Genomic DNA, 16,951 nt, shown 5'->3' with positions numbered 1-16,951 from the left:
AAACTCTTAGAGTTACCTATGAGTTTAAATCCATTTTTACAATCAGTATGTTCTACTTACACAAGATTTGGAATTAGTTCCAAAACATTATTTATCTACTTACTGAGAGTTTTGATACCAATGATGGTGTTTGATACCAATGATACGGTTTTTCTTTTACTGCTATTCCTAAGAAACATTTTGCAAACAACGAGTCCAATTCACAGCAGTACCTTGTAACTTAAAACCTGTCCAGACCACTGTTAGGGATGCGGCCAAATTTTTCTGACGATTAACCATTAACCAGGTCAACAGGCTTATTAAAAGCTTTTTTATTAATGGTCACGAAACAACCAGCTGGGAAACACAAATTCACGCCAGAAGAAGCCATTTAATTGCAAACATCCCAAAAGCTCAGATAGCCAGAGGGAACGGCGTCCCCGCGCGTTTCGAGGTCAAGCAGTAGACTGTCTTCCCTCTCAGGTGACAACACCTCACCGAAGCGCAGCCCTTGGTGGACCGGCTTTCTAGAGTATAGAAAACACCCAATAAACGACCAAGAGCACAGAAATAATCTTCTCTTGAGGAACTTGCTTCTCCTTCTCGCTACAATACACAACACAACCTCCAGCCACCTTGCCCCAACAGCGCGCTCCCGCTTTTGGGGAAATGGTCGAGATGTTGCTCTCGCGGGATCTCGCGCCTCGGAGAACGCCAGCCGGATCGCGCGCCGCATCGAATCCCCGCGGGAATAGAGTTCGCCGGGTCCGGAAAGCCGGGAAATCGCGTGCGGGGGCGGGGTTAGCGCGGTGAGCGTGGAGGCGGGGCCAGCCCTGAGGGGGCGGGGTGGACGCGAGGCGGGGAGAGGGGCGGGGCTCCGGGGACCTGTTGATCGCAGGTGTCACTGCCCTGACTGGCCCCTGGTGCCGACGCGTGTGCGCATGCTCCGCGCGCTGGGCCGGGCTCTGGGCGGCGGGGACCGGCCGCCTCCGCTCCACTTGCCGGCGGCCCTCGGTGCGGCAGTGTCGGCGCTGGGCGGCGGTAGGCGGCTGTGTGGAAGCGCGAGGTGGCTGTGTGGGAGCGGGAAGCGGCTGTGTGGGAGTGCGAGGCCGTATTTCCCCGCCTGGACCGCACGCTCCTCGTGCAGGGTGGGGACAGCGCAGGTAAGACTCCGAGACTGGTCCCTGGGTGGGAGCCGACGACCCGCGACCCGCGGGCCTGGCTGGGACGCGCTGGCTCCACCCGCGGACCTGGTCTCGCGCGCAGCCCCCGCCCGGTGGGCGCTGCGGCGCCGGTGGTCGCGCGGACCCCGGCCCTGCCCGCCGCGCCCGGCCTGGCGGGGACGCGCTGCCCCGGCTCGTGCGGCCGCCGGCGGGAGGGCGGCGAGGGGCGGCCGGGTCCCGCGGGGCTGCGGCTCCCGCCGCTCCGGGCAGCTGCCTCTGCCCTGGCTCGGGCGTTAAAGGGATCCGGGCGGTGATGTTCCCCCTCCGAGAAGAGAGAGGACCGGATTCGCCAAAGTCTGGGGTGGGTGGTTTCTCGGTGGTGGTAGTAATGTGTAAAGTTAATGTTTAGCTTCCCAACGACGGCTCGGGGGCCGTTCCCCAAACTACTTTTGAATAGCTTTGGAGAACAGGAAGTACTTGCACAGGTGTAACAGGGTTGCCGGAGCCTGCAATCTGAGCAGGCTCTGGGCTTGGTTACCCCTCCACAGGGTTTCTTTATTAATGCAAAGTCTGATTAATGCTTGCAAAATGGACTGCAAGGCTTTATCCATTGGGCAGCTAAGTTTTCTAATCCGGAACTATATATATATAAATGCTTTTTTGCAAGGAATTTTCAAGGCTGGTTTTGAGGTAAGTTTAACAGTAAACTTAGGAAGTTCTTTGTGATTAGCCTCTGAGTCACTTTTAGTTTGTTCTTTAAAGGAAAGCCTTGCTCATTTTCTCTATTTAAAAGGTGTAGCAAGTGCTAACACAAAATTCTGATGAAAACGAACTTTTGGCTAAATTGATGCTTGTTACTTCTAGTTTCTTTTTTGTTTTTTTAGTTCTGTGATGATGGTTTAGGCAAAGATCCTTCATCCTAATTTTAAGAAACCAAAAATGAACAAAACTTATTCTGCAAAAGTAATATATGAATTATGTGCTGTTGTCATAAGAATTCCAAATAGGCAAACACACTGTAAGTAGGTGTCAGTTAAGGTCTGAGAAATAAGGTTCTGGTTTTATATTTTAGAGCCTTTTAAAGTCAGCTCCTTTAAATCATGAAAGTGTTTTGTTAACATTTTTTCATTAATACAACTAACTGGTAGTTATGTGTATTTTTTCCTAAAGTGTGAAAAAGAGTCCAAGAACAGGCCTTCCCTTTTCCCTATGAATTAAAAAATATATATTTTTATGAATGTATAGAGTTCATGGAACTTGACACTAAAACTCAATTTGTTAATGTTATTATTTTCTCTAAATGATGCAAAAAAGAGTTTTTAAAAAGATAGTTATTTTAATAGGGAGGTACACATTTCCACCTAGTTAAAAACAAAAATACCACAATACTCTTATGAGTTCATGTACTGTTAAGAAATTTTATATTGCTTAGTGTCAAGTAAATGTTTAAGTTGCAGTATCAAGAAATACAAATTTGATACCATATGGTTTAGAAGTTTGTTTCAGCAAGACAAAGTGAAAAAAATGAAAATTTTAATTTCTTTTCAGGTAACGTACACTTTTAAAAGCCAAAATCAGAGCTATTTTTCCTGCTGGCACTATTTGGAACTCACTCACCTACTAGAGGGGATGTTGCTTTATCCTACAACTTTCCGGAAATATTAATATATTTGATCTTTATAAAGTAGTGGATTAAGTTATCCTACAAAAATGTTTAGTTGCTAAAATACTTATCAGATCTTACTGGATAGCTTTAACTGTAAGGTGTTTTCTTAATTATAGACCGCAAAGACAACCTATAGAAAGCTAGGTAGCTTATGTATTACATCTGGAAGCATTTTGAATATAGTATGCTTGGTATGTTAGGGCTGAAAAGATTGCCAATCTAGCCTACTCATGCTTTAAGCCCACCTTGTTTTAAGGAAGGAAGTGTGCTAATAGAGGTATCTTTGAAGAGCTAGGTCGAAATTAGTGATGATATAAATATAGCATTACTATATTATTAATTTTGTACTGATGATTTTAGAAAATTTTGCATTACAATATAGGCACATATTAGGAACAAGAAATGGATGCAACTTGTTCTGCCACAGATAAAAACCCTCACAGTTTATTTAAATTTCAAATGAATAAAATTCTACTCTTGGTTAATTATCATGAATTTTTTTTATACTAATAGGAATACTATAGATACTACATATGTATGGAATGTTAGGCAAAAAATATGATTGGTTTTATTTGTGATTTAGGATTGTTTTCATGTCTTTTTCTTTTTTTTATCTTATGAATTTTATTTTTTGAATTTATAAACATTATTTGGAGAAGGCTTCATTAGGCCACCAAAGGTGTCCATGCCACATAAAAAGGCTCCAAATCATTGCATCTGATTAAAGAATTTTGGTTTTACATGAAACTTCAGAAAAGTTGCTACATATATTCATGTTTGTAACTCATTAGAAAATGAAATTTTATGCAAAATAAACTATATTTCAATACCTTAGCCATTTTAGTGAACAATATCAGTTATACTTTGAAAATAATTGTTAGTCTTCTATTTTACACATATTTACACATATTGTTAAAAAGTAGTTTTAAGATATACTCTTTGGAAATTCTTTTTTATCTTCTGTGCTTTTCTAATTTAGCAAATTTATTCCATAAACATTTATTGATCTATTGTTGCATGGTAGACATAGTGCTAGGCACTACAGACAGTGTTAAAGTAGTTATAAGTATGAATTCTTCCTTTTCTAAGCCTCATCTCTGGCTATTCTCGATCCTCCACCAACTACACCGAGTTTCCAAAGGTAAAGATAGTCTTTTTTCTTATACCCTTGCCTTTGCAAGATTCTGCCTCTCTTCTTTTTCCATTCCCCTTTCAACTTCTCAATCACCCACACCACATCTGTAAGGTGTCTTCTGATCCAGCAAAGAATAGTAGATTACATACTCTTTGTGTTATCACTGTACTTTGTACATCCCTTTGTTTGAGATTTATACTTTTGCTATAGAGGGAAGACAGAATAATAACTGAAGATGATGATAGGTGAACTGTCATTTTAAGAAGTGTAAGAAGAGTGCTGGGCAGACAGCCCAAAGGATGGTAGTGCCAGCAGGGAGAGCGTTCTCAGGGACCCAGAGCCATGAATATCAAAGCACGTTTTGGGTGCTCTAGTTATTTGTTATGGCTGGATGGATCATCATGTTATTCTAGGAATTAAAATTGTCCTTAAGGAAGTTTGTAGTTATTTTTCTGAAAAATTGTACATCAGTTGAATTTTTTCTAAATTAAAAGATTGACAATCTTTTCAGCCCTAACATACTGAGCATACTGTATTCAAAATGCTTCTCTGTTGCTTATGTTGTTATTTCATAGTCACTTTATCTTTCTGACGCATTGGCTTCTAGTACTTTACTTTCTCCTTCTTTCCTCCAACTCCATAAAGATTTGTAAATGAACATTTAAAATAATACTAGGGTGAATCCATTTGTTAAGTGAAGCATTCACAAGCATTTATTTTGTAAATTAGAATTTTTCATATGTTATGTATTCCTAAAGTAGGATAGCTCCATAAATTGTTTATCATCTACTAAAAATAATAGCAGGTTTTAAAATTAAGAAATTGACACTTCATTGTACAGTTTATCTGATCTCATTAGTCTGGGTTAATGCTATAGTTAAGTTTGATAAATCAGTTTAAGGAAATGGAGAAAGATAGCAAAATAGGGTATAAAATATGTAATACAGCTTTTACTTTTCTCAAATATTTGTTTTGCTTTTAGAAATCATTTTCCATCAAAGATAGTATTATCATTGTGATTAGCTTACATCCGTTGAATACCTACTATATTTTGGGCATTAGGTATTTTACAGAGGGTTTATGATTCTCACAATACCTCTGAACCTTTTTATATTGATTATGATTATAGATGATGATGTAACTGATATGCTTGCAATGATTGAGTAGTTGGGTATTGTGTCTCTGGAAACTTTTTATCAGAGGTGGAATAAGTAATTATGAGAATTGTGAGGTCAGTATCGGGATATGGATTCCATCCTTGTCAAGAGCCCATTGGGGCATTTTTTGCCCATCAGATACTTTATACTTTGGGTCTGAGATAATACTACTTCCCTGTCAGTGTAAGTACTGACACTAAATTACCTGTCAATACCTTAGTGCCTAGGTCATCTTTGTTAGTAACACTTTTTTTTTGGGTGGGGGTTGTTGTTTGAGATTTCACTTAATTTCCTGAGCTTCATTCAATAAACACTTAATGACTATGTAGCATGTAATCTGCTCTGTTCTAGATGTTTAGGATTTACTTTACATTCTAAGAGGGTTGGGAGGAGAGACAGTAAAGAATAAACGCAATCAATCATGTGGTGTATTAGAAGGCAAAAGAGCCAAGGAGAAAAGAAAACATAGAGCAAGGTAAGGGGAATTGAAAATGTGAGGTGGAGATTGTGGTGGTTTGCACTTTAAATAAGTATAGGCCTTGTTTAGAAAGTATTTTTTTAGCAAAGCAATCATGAGGGAGGGAGGGCAAAGCCATACGCGTATATTGTGGACAGAGGAGGAAGTATATTGTGGGCAGAGGAGGAAGTATATTGTGGGCAGAGGAATAGCCAGAGCTTATAAAGAGCAGAGCTTATAAAGAGCAAGAATTTGTCTGATGTGTGTTTGGGAATGCCAAGGATGCTGATGTGGCTGGAATGGAGAAAGCCAAAGGTCATGTAGTTAGAGGTGAGGTTAGAGGTGAAGGGGTAGGCAGGTGGTATAGGGCTGCTATTGGTCTTATGGTCTGAATGTATGTGCCCCCCGCCCCCTGCCAAATTCTAATCCTCAGTGCAGTAGTATTAAGAGATGGCACCTTTGGGAGGTGATTAGGTCATGAGGGCTCTACCCTCATGAGTGGGATTACTGCCTTTATAAAAGAGGGAGCATGTTCACTCCTTCTGCCATGTGAGGCACCATTTTTGAATCAAGAGAATGAGCCCTTACCAGATGCCAAATCTGCTGCCTTGATCTCAGACTTTCCAGCCTCCAGAACTGTGAGCAATAAATACCTGTCGTTAATAAATTACCCATTCTAAGGTATTTTGTTATTATATCTCATAGAACTAAGATAAGGGTCTTGCTGGCCATTATGAAGACTTTTGGGTTTGACTTTGAATGTAATAAAGACTCATTGCAAGTTTTTGAACAGATGACACTATGATTTAATTTTAGAGGGATCTCTTTGGCTGCTCTTGAGGTTTGACTTTGAGTTATTGGATAAGGGTAGAAGCCAGGAGGCAGTTAGTCAGCTATTCTATCAATCCAGACAAAACGTGATGATGACCAGAATCGTAGAAGTGGAGGTGGTGAGAAGTGGTCAGATCCTGACTGAGTGATAGGAGAGAAAGAGGAGTCAAAGATTGCACCAAGATACTTTTTCTGAGCAACTGGAAAGATGAAGTTACCATCAGTTGCGATGGGAAAGAAGGTATAGGTAAAATAAGACTTCCATTTTGGGCTTCGTCAAGACCAAGAAATGCTAGTTTATTCCTGCTTTGACATAATTCTCTTTGGGAGATCATGTCTTAAAGCACACCGCCACCAGCCATTTTCTCTAATGATCATACAGTGTATTCTGGATATACATGCACACTGTCTTTTGCTAGTTAGTTATTAATATTAGTGGAAACTAGTGAGTAGGTTAAAAACAACACAAATTGAAGGAGAGTTCTTTCCTTTTTTTTGAGACAGAGTCTCACTTTGTTACCCAGGCTAGAGTGAGTGCTGTGGCGTCAGCCTAGCTCACAGCAACCTCAAACTCCTGGACTCAAGCGATCCTACTGCCACAGCCTCCCTAGTTGGGACTACAGGCATTTGCCACCATGCCCAGCTAATTTTTTGTATATATATTTTTAGTTGGTCAATTAATTTCTTTCTATTTTTGGTAGAGACGGGGTCTTGCTCAGGCTGGTTTCGAACTCCTGACCTCGAGCTATCTGCCCGCCTTGGCCTCCCAGAGGGCTAGGATTATAGGCGTGAGCCACCACATGCACAGCCAAGGATTGTTCTTTATTAGACACAAAGAGCAAAACAATGTAAAACATTGAAAATTACTTTAAATTTACCATTTTTTTGGGTGGTAATATAGTATTTTTCCTTATTACTGTCTTTGTTTTACAGATTTTCTAACATAGTCTTCAGTTCCTCAATTTCTAGAGTGGCAATTGTTTTGTACATCAAAGACTACTTATTCTTCAGTTATACATTCCTTACCGTAATAATCCTTCAGCTTTATAAAAACAAGATACTTCTGTAATGAAAGAGGTTTTTTGTTTTTTTTTGACTGCTTCAGGTTGCCTATAACTCTTTTGCTTCATATCTAGTTATCTAAAATAAAACCACAAATACTTTTATAGTAGGATGAATAGTTGTAGCATATCAATGAGAATCTTCAGTGTATTCTTGAATAGTTATATTGCTTAATAGTTAAAAGATGTTAAAATGAGATTTACTTGAGGGTCTGATGGCTAGACCTGGATACTATTAAGAATATATTTGAATAGCTTTATTAGCAGTGATTCTCTGCTAATACGGATATTTCTAATTTTTAATGTACTATTTCTGTAGTATTTTAGAAATCTGTATAATGAACAAATACTATCTTATTATCAAAAGGAAAAAACAATTTAAAGCAGACACTTTAGGAGAATATAAGAGCCTTTGAAATGATTCTGCCATTGTTCTCATTATTTTCTTTAAGATTTTGTAAAGCATTATTAAATATATTTATGTATTTAAACTTTTAGAAATTTATGCTGTTACAGAGAACATTATTCATGACGCTTAAAGAACTGTCTTTGTTCAGGCAAGGGACTGTCAGATAGGTATAGGGACCACTGCAGTGAGGTCTTGCCCAGGGGAGGAGAGATTGGGCTCAACTCTGAATACAACAAGAAAAAGTGGGAATTCATAGATAAGGAGTGGATGTGGGGATTTGTGGATGGAAAATTACTAAGAAAAGAAACATTCGAAGTAAGGGGAGAATTCTGGCCAACCTGACCTAACCAGATTCTTGCTGTGGACAGGCCAGGGTGATCAGATATCACCAGGGGAATGGTGAGGATAAGGAACCTAATCAGATATCAAAGGTGATCAGCTAAGGAGAATGACTAATTGATTTAGCAGGATTCTTGCTAAAATTGGCCAATGTGCAGACAAACAAGGAAGTCCAAAAGTTTGGGATAGTTGAAGCAGAGCTTGGAGGAACCTGAATGGAGTTTGGTCAAGGAGAGACTCTTTGTCAATACTTCCTGACACTTGCATGTAAAAATTTTAAATAGTTACTTCTATTAGTCAGAGCCATTCAGAAAATCAAAACTGATGTAAAGTATTGAATTAGAATCAATATTGACTTAGAAGGAATTTAATGTAGGAAACTATTTTTAAAGGTGTTAGAGGACCTTAAGGAGCCACCAGGAAGACAAGATTACCAGCTCCTTGAAGTTGCCACTGTTCCTAGCTTTGAGGTTCAAAGGGGGGAACCCAAGAGCTAGAACCATTTTCATTATCCATTCACCCATTGGTGGACACTTAGGTTAGTACCATCTCTTGGCTATTGTGAATAATGCTATAGTAAATGGGAGTACAGATATCTCTTCCATATACTGGTAGTCTTTCTTTTGGATGTATAACCAGCAGTGAGATTGCTGGAGTTTACATTGCTCCTTTTTCTCCTGGAACTCATGGAATAAATAAAACAATAAATATTCTATTCCCACTACTGATTTTTTTGTAATACACCTTTATGATTCAAATCACTTTATTATACGTCTTTATAATAAAATAACATATTTTTCCCTTGTGGATTATGTCACAATTACATTGGGAACCAGTAAATCTAAACTTTCACTTTGTATTTTGAGTGTCTACATACACACAATAAATTTTGATAACTAAAACATGTGGTAAAAATGTATTGCAAATGAATCTTTTGATGAGATGAATTGAATGTGAGTTAGGACACCTTGATTAAAGGAAACTTAGATGACACCAATATTTTCAATCGTTCCTTTGTTTGGCACCTTCAGGTTTTTGTAGTAAGCCCAGGAAATACAGCACAGTAAGATGTAGGATGGGTGAGGAATAGATGTCTCTCTTTTGTAAAGTGGGAGAAAAGCAATTGTGAAAGTGGAGCTGGGAAGGGAAAGCTACAGGTTGATTGTCAGCCGGATCAGTTCTAGGGAAGGTTCATTTGGAAGTTGCAGATCTAGAAATTAATTCCCCGAAAACTAACAGTACCTACAAACTCTTGGAAAGTCATTATATTTCTCTGGGTATGCATATCCTATTTCAAGACTGCTGCATTTGAATATGAGAGAACTAAGGTTCTGAGTTTGGTGAAAAGTCAAAAAAGGAGACGATGACTTGTTAGGGAATAATTTAGAAATGCCAAGTAATTGAGAGTTTCCTCTCTGGTACAGCTGTGTTCATGATCTTCCTGGTGTGCTCCCAGAATCTTTGCCTTCCAAATTATTTTTCTTAGTGCTGCAAGGTTAATCTTAAAACAGCTCTGATCACCACAGGCGTTGTGTTGTAGAGGTAAAAGTGTTAGATTGGCAGTTAGGACACATAGTTCCTAATTTTAGCCCTGCCACTTCCAAGCTTTAAAAACTGGAGTCAGTTACTAAATTTCTTTTGAATGCATTTTTCTTATCTTGTCAAATAAAGAAAAAAGTTAGTCAGTGGCTTTCTTACTTTTTTGACCATGACCCATAATAAGGAAGAAGGTTTACATCACAATCTAAGTACATATAAACGTAGATTATCTTATTGAGGCCCAACTTTAAACAGAATTGATTTATAAATGCTACATTATGCCCAAAGCAACTATGTTTTATTGTACTACACAGTCTCAATAATGAAGGACCATTAAAATGCAAATTGTTATATACTAATTCAAAGAACATCTTGGCTGATCACATTTTAAACTTGCATTTTGTAGTATGTATGAGATTTACAACTATTTAACCATCAAACTCAGTGCATTTAAATGTTGCTGAGTTGGGGAGAGAAGGTAGTTCTAAATATCTTTATGGATCTGATTTAAAGCTGTGGTCAGGGAGGCTGAGGTGGCTAGAATGTATGAGGCAGAGTACCAGAGGAGAGGGGGCTCTGGCCATCTGCAGAAGAGTCCCCTGGAATGTCTGGCTGGTTACTGGGTACAGGGAGAAAGTTCAGGAGGGTAGGAGAAGGACTATTTGGAAGCTGAACAAAGAAAATTTGAAACTATATTGAACTGAATAAAGTTGAAAACACAGCATAGTAAACTGTGTAGAATACAGCTAAGGCAGTGTGGAGGCAAATTCATAGCATGAAATGCATATATTAGAAAAGAAGCACTTAAGTAATGATTAAGCTTTTATCTAAAAAACTGGGGAAAAAGAGCAAATTAGACCCGAAGTAAGCAGAAGAAGAAAATAATAGAGTGGAAACCAATGAAATAGAAAACAGAAACGAGATAGAAAAACATCAGTGAAACTAAAAGCTGATTCTTTGAAAATATCAATAAAATTGATAAACCCCTAGCCAAGACTCATCAAGAAAAAAGAGAGAAGACACAAATTAACAATATCAGGAGTAAAAGAAGGGACATCACTGCAGATCTTTACTACATTACAAGAGTATTGTGAAATATTTTGCCAATAAATTCGACAACTTAGGTGAAATGGAAAACCTCATTTAAAGTCACAGACTTTTGGCTTGGCTGGGCACGGCGGCTCATGCCTGTAAGTCCCAGTGCTTTGGAGGACTGAGGTGGGAGCATCACTTAGAGCTAGGAGTTTAAGACAAGCTTGGATAACATAGTGAGACCCCATCACTACAAAAAAAAAAGGAAAATTAGGTATGGTGGTGCATGCATGTAGTCCCAGCTACTTGGGAGACTGAGGCTGGAGGGCCCCTTGAGCCCAGAAGTCGGAGGCTGTAGTGAGCTATGTTGGTGTCACTACACTCCAGCCTGGGTGACAGAGCGAGACCTTGCCTCAAAAAAAAAAAAAAAATCAATAAGACATACAACCCAATAAAATAATGGGTAGAAGATTTGAATATGTATTTCTCTGAAGAATATTTATGAATGGCAATAAGCAAACTGAAAGCTGCTCAGCATCATTAGTCATTATAACTATAATGCGATACTACCCCATTTCAATTACACATATGCACTCCTCCTTGCTCAAGCGATCGTGTAAAGCATATGTGCTTTCACACATACATTACCCAAATGAGATCATATGAAATTCTTGCATTTTGCCTTTTCACTCAAAAACACTGTTGTATTTTCCTCCAATTTGGTCTTGCGGCCTGTCTCTGGAGAGTGGTTATGAACTCCAGCCCTGCCCTCGTGGGGGTCTAGGAGATTTGGTTGTGGGTCTTTTTTGTGTGTTTTTTTGGGACAGAGTCTCACTTTGTTGCCCAGGCTAGAGTGCCGTGGCATCAGCCTAGCTCACAGCAACCTCAAACTCCTGGGCTCAAGCGATCCTTCTGCCTCAGCCTCCTGAGTAGCTGGAACCACAGGCATGTGCCACCATGCCCAGCTAATTTTTTCTATATATTTTTGATTGGCCAATTAATTTCTTTCTATTTTTATTGGAGACGGGTCTCCCTCTTGCTCAGGCTGGTTTCAAACTCCTGACCTTGAGCAATCCGCCTGCCGGGCCTCCCAGAGTGCAAGGATTACGGGGCGTAAGCCACCACGCCCGGCCTGGTTGTGGGTCTTTACCGTGTGCCTTTCATGGGATAACACCTTTATCCTGCTGTATGACCTAATGCCTTAGTGTGTGTGTCCCTTGATCAGGTGTCCTTCTCACAGGAAGCTTGTTTGTACAGGCAGATGCCCCTGTTCTTGTCTGACCTGGTCCAGTTTTTCCTACCAAGTTAGCCATTCTCTAGGAGAAGAAGTTAGGTTGGGTGTGTCCCACAGGAGGCAGCTCACCAAAACACATGAAATAACAGAAGCAGTTTATTACAGATTCCAGAGAGAAGAGGTCAGCAGGGCCAACAGGAACTGGGAAGTCATCTGGGAAACACAAGCTCACCCAGCAGATGAGGAGCAAGAGGGACAACCAGGAACCTATGGGTCAGAGCCTTTATTGGGGTCCCTGTATTACCTAGGTGGGTTTCCTGCAGAGTTCTAATTGGTGGGTTTGGAGCAAGCTGCTGCAAGTTCCCTGGAGTCACGCTGTGACTGAAAAGTGGTCACCGTGGCATATCTGTGCAGCAGATGCAGAGGGTGTGGGTCAGTCGGGCAGGTCAAGTAGGTTGTATCTAACTGACCTCCCACGCAGAGGTGGTCACCACGAAGCAGTTATAGAAGGCAGATATCTGGATTGACCATGTTAAGGAACTAGGAGGAGGTAGAGAGCTGCAGAGTGTGCTGAGGGAAACTAAGCCACACTTCTGGTAGGAGAAAGTCCAGCTTATATTCAAAATGGATGCAGAAGCAACATAAAATTATAGGAATTCACTGCAAACACCCCATTATGTAATTATGTTCCTAGTGATGGACATTCACTTTGTTTCCTTTGTTACTTACTGCTACTACCTAATATATCTCAAAATCGTACTTTTATTTCTAGGAGATAGATTCTCTGTGTTGGGTTTTTTGGGTTGAAGTGTGTTTATGTTTTTAATTTTAATAGTTGTTGCCAGGTTGATGTAATATTGCCAGAGGGTATAATAGTATAATTGTGTTTTTTATTAATCAATAATAAAAGAAAGTACTTCTTCCCTTATATCCCCACCAACAGTGTTACTTTTAATTTTTTGCCAGTCAGATAGAAACAAAGTAGCTCTTAACTACTGTACTATAACACCTCAGGGTTGGAGGTCCCCAGGATCCCCCCACCTGCCAGGTTTGGCAGTGATCTGGGAGAACTCATAGGACTCAGCATATGGCCATTCTCATTGCTGTGAGTTATTACAGTGAAGATATATAGCAAACTCAACAAACAGAAGGAGTGTGAGGCGAGGTCAGAAGGAAACCAGGCACAAACTTCTAATAGTTTTCTGCCAGTGGCATCACATGGGACACACTAATTATTCCAGTCATGACCCACGTAAAATGTGTCTACCAGGAAGATCATTAGAGGCTCAGTGCTTAACATTTTTTTGTTGGGGGAGGTAGTCATATAGACATTCTCTGCCGAGGGCATATCAAAATTCCAGACTTCCAGAAGGAAAACAGGTATTCAGGATAAACCACGTTGTTTGTGCAGTTTAGGTACAGTGACCCACATGAGTTAGGGTGGTAGGAAGCCTTCCAAAATCTTAAGTTCCTGAAGGCCAACCTTGCAAGCAGGGCATTCTAAGAATAGCAATCTCATGTCTGTATGTAAAGTATTATCCTTCAGCTTTATTGAAATATAATTCACATACCATACAACTCATTTAAAGTGTGCAGTTCTGTAGTTTTTAGTATAGTCACAGAAATGTCCATCTAGTCAATTTTGGAACATTTTCATTACTGCAAAAAGGCATTTACCTTTTAGCTGTTATTCCACACCCCACCCCACCCATTCACCCTAGTCCCTGCAGTCTTCACTTCTCCAGTCCTGAGCAACCATTAATCTACTGTCTGTCTCTGTAAATTTCCCGTTGTGGACATTTCATATGAATGGAATCACATAACATGTGGTCTTTATGACCGGTTGCTTTTACTTATCATGATGTTTTCAGTGTTCATCCATGTTGTAGCATGTGTCAGTACTTCATTCCTTTTTGTGGCTGAATGATACTGCATTGTAGGAATTAGCTGTTTCCTGCACAGCTTCCCAAATATTTATTGGAAGAATGACTATAGAATATTTGCATTCCTGGAATACACCCTCTTGTCATTCTTTTCTGTAGTACATTATTCTTTTGACACATTGAAAGATTGTTTGCTAGTGTTTTATTTATAATTATTGCACCTATAATCATATGTCACGTTGGTATGAGGTTTATCATGTTTTGGTATTAAGATTATGTTTCCTTTATGAAATAATTTGAGGTTACTTTGTATTTTATTTTTCCTATGACCTGCAATAATTTGACGTTAGAATTAACAGTTATTCGAAGTTTAGATAAAATTTAACTTTAAATATGATCCTGATGCCATTTTTAGTGTGAGAAATTTTGTCACCTTTCTGTTTTCTTCTAAACTATTAATAGTCTTTTTAAGTTTTCCAATTTTCTTGGTTTAATTTTAGTAGTTTGTATTTTGCTAGGGAATTACCTATTCCTTTAGATTTTCAAAGTTACTGATGTAATATTTAAGTGGTATTCTTTTACAGTTCTTTTGGTTTCTTATGTACCTGTGGTCATTTCTCTTTTATCAGTTTTATTAGTGTTTATATTTCTGTTTTTCTTTTTGTCCTTAAGCTTGTGAAGATGTTGTTTATAATATTTTTACAAAAATTTAATTTTGAATTGATTTTTTCTTTCTATTGTTTGCTTATTAATCGACTTTAAAATCTCCTCCTCTCTTTAGTGTAAGGTTTCACAATTTTCATCCAACTTCCTTTTTTTCCCACATGATATTTGGAATTTTCAAGTTATCTATTCTCTCTCTCTTAATCATTTATAGAGGTATTTACTTGTTTCCCCTTCTTGTTAGCAATCTTATTAGATAGATATTGACATTTTAAAATTTTATCCATGTCACATAGCTTTTAAAAAATGTTTGTTTTCTACTTCTTTATTACTTTTTTAATGCTTTGTAGGTGAATTTCTTGACTCGAACTTATTGCTCACTAATATGTTCTCCCCCTCTATTCAATTTACTAGTTAACCCGTCCTTTGAGTATTTTGTTTCAGCAGTTTTTTTTTTTTTTTTTGAGACAGAGTCTCACTTTGTTGCCCAGGCTAGAGTGAGTGCCGTGGCGTCAGCCTAGCTCACAGCAACCTCAAACTCCCGGGCTCGAGTGATCCTCCTGCCTCAGCCTCCCGGGTAGCTGGGACTACAGGCATGTGCCACCATGCCCGGCTAATTTTTTATATATATATATCAGTTGGCCAATTAATTTCTTTCTATTTATAGTAGAGACGGGGTCTCGCTCTTGCTCAGGCTGGTTTTGAACTCCTGACCTTGAGCAATCCGCCCGCCTCGCCCTCCCAAGAGCTAGGATTACAGGCGTGAGCCACAGCGCCCGGCCTATGTTTCAGCAGTTTTTAAAATCCACATATATCTTCAATTGGTGAATATTTATTGTATTAGTTTTAAATTTGTGTTCTCTTTAGTCTCTTCTTTCTGTTTCCTGTCTGTTGCCTATCTTTCATAGTCCGATTATGTTTTTCCTGGGAGTACCAAGTTAGGAGCTAGCAATATTTGGGGAGAAGGGTGAAGAAGACTAGGCTCTAATTTGTGTGTCTTCCGGTGATTTCAGGGAGTAGAGGTAGGCGTATAGGGTCTTGATTCAGGGTGATGCAGGTTCAGAGTTGGTTCCAAAAAGGAACTTCCTGTTGCCTGCCTAGAGGCATGATCTTCTCCAGGTCCTGCTATCCCTGTTCCAGTTTTAGAATGGGATTGAGTAAAGAGCACACAGGAGCCTCACAGGTCACCTGTACTTACTACCACTTCCCAAACTGGTTGTGCTCTGGCGCTTTCCTGATGTAATAATATACCCTCCAGGTAGCGCTGGGGTGGGAGCAGAGCTTTCTCGTATTACTGCGTTGCTCAGGTTGGGAATTCTCCGCCTAAAGCAGTGTAAGGACTAGAAAATGTCACAACTAGATAGATCTTTCCCGGTCTGTAACATTTGGCCTGCTCCATCTCTTGGCTGCTGTTTCTGTCCCATTCTAGAAGCCAGTCACTTTTGGTTTTCCCAGTATTTCTGCCTATTTCTCATTAGACTACCTTTTGTTTTGTGTAACCCCTGCAGGGTTTGGGGGTAGATGGAGAACCAGGACCACATAATAGTTTGAAATCTTATGTAGGAATGGAAGTTATAATATTTTTGAATTTTTTGTTTCTGTCCGTGGCCCTCACCAAACTAATTCCCTCATGGGTGGTGATGTCTTCATATTCCTTAGCACAGTTCATGGTGGACACTTGCTGCCTAATAAAGTTTGTTGAAAGAATAGCACTTCAAAAGGATTCTTCATCAAAAATATGAATTTATTACCAACACAGAACTCCCTTAATGTTGTAAAAACATGACTAAACTTATTAAAAACTTAATTTGTATGCAGAGTTCAGGATCATTTAGATCACTTTAAAGGAGGTTGCAAACCGTAGAGTTAAAAAGAAGAAAATAGCTAAGATAATACAGTCGTTTTTTGGTATCTGTGGTGGATTGGTCCCAGGACCCACTTGGATACCAAAATCCAAGGATCCTCAAGTCCTGTAGTAGGTCCTAGGGAATGCATAGATACTCACAGATGACCCTGTGTGTCTGCGGGGTCCTTGTCCTGTGAACACTGTATTTTCAATGACTCGTTGGTTGAAATCCACAGCTACACAACTCGCGGATACTGAGGGTTGACTGTATAGTGTTTTATAATTCTCAGAGCATTTAACTTATGTTAAAGCAAGGCTGTTACTGTTATTCTCATTTTGTAGGTGAAGAAGCTGTGAAGCAGAGGTGATGAGAGTGTATCTAAGACCAAGCAGACAATGAGTGGGCCTGGAAACAGTCTCCTGACTTTAATTCTTTTAGAAACTGATGCTTTTCTTCTTTATTTTTCAATGCTCCACTGTCTTAAGTGGATATTTGATCAATGATTAAACTGACCCATGCCATTTTGTCTCTCATCTTTCTGTGCTGTGAAAATGGA

At 39.5% G+C, this 16,951-nt stretch overlaps 1 protein-coding gene across 1 annotated transcript in view; it reads left to right on the top strand.

Annotated features, from left to right (window-relative positions):
* Window positions 1-951: 951 nt before the first annotated feature.
* USP53 (ubiquitin specific peptidase 53) overlaps window positions 952-16,951 on the top strand; it is a 62,479-nt gene continuing 46,479 nt past the window's right edge. Inside the window, exon 1 of the mRNA XM_075998316.1 lies at window positions 952-1,142. The gene's annotated coding sequence lies outside the window, so the exon portion shown is untranslated. The remainder of the gene's footprint in view (window positions 1,143-16,951) is intronic.

The sequence above is a fragment of the Microcebus murinus genome, chromosome 27, assembly GCF_040939455.1.
Source record: "Microcebus murinus isolate Inina chromosome 27, M.murinus_Inina_mat1.0, whole genome shotgun sequence".
Taxonomy (NCBI): Eukaryota; Metazoa; Chordata; class Mammalia; order Primates; family Cheirogaleidae; genus Microcebus; species Microcebus murinus.
This window is presented reverse-complemented; position numbering and strand designations above follow the sequence as displayed.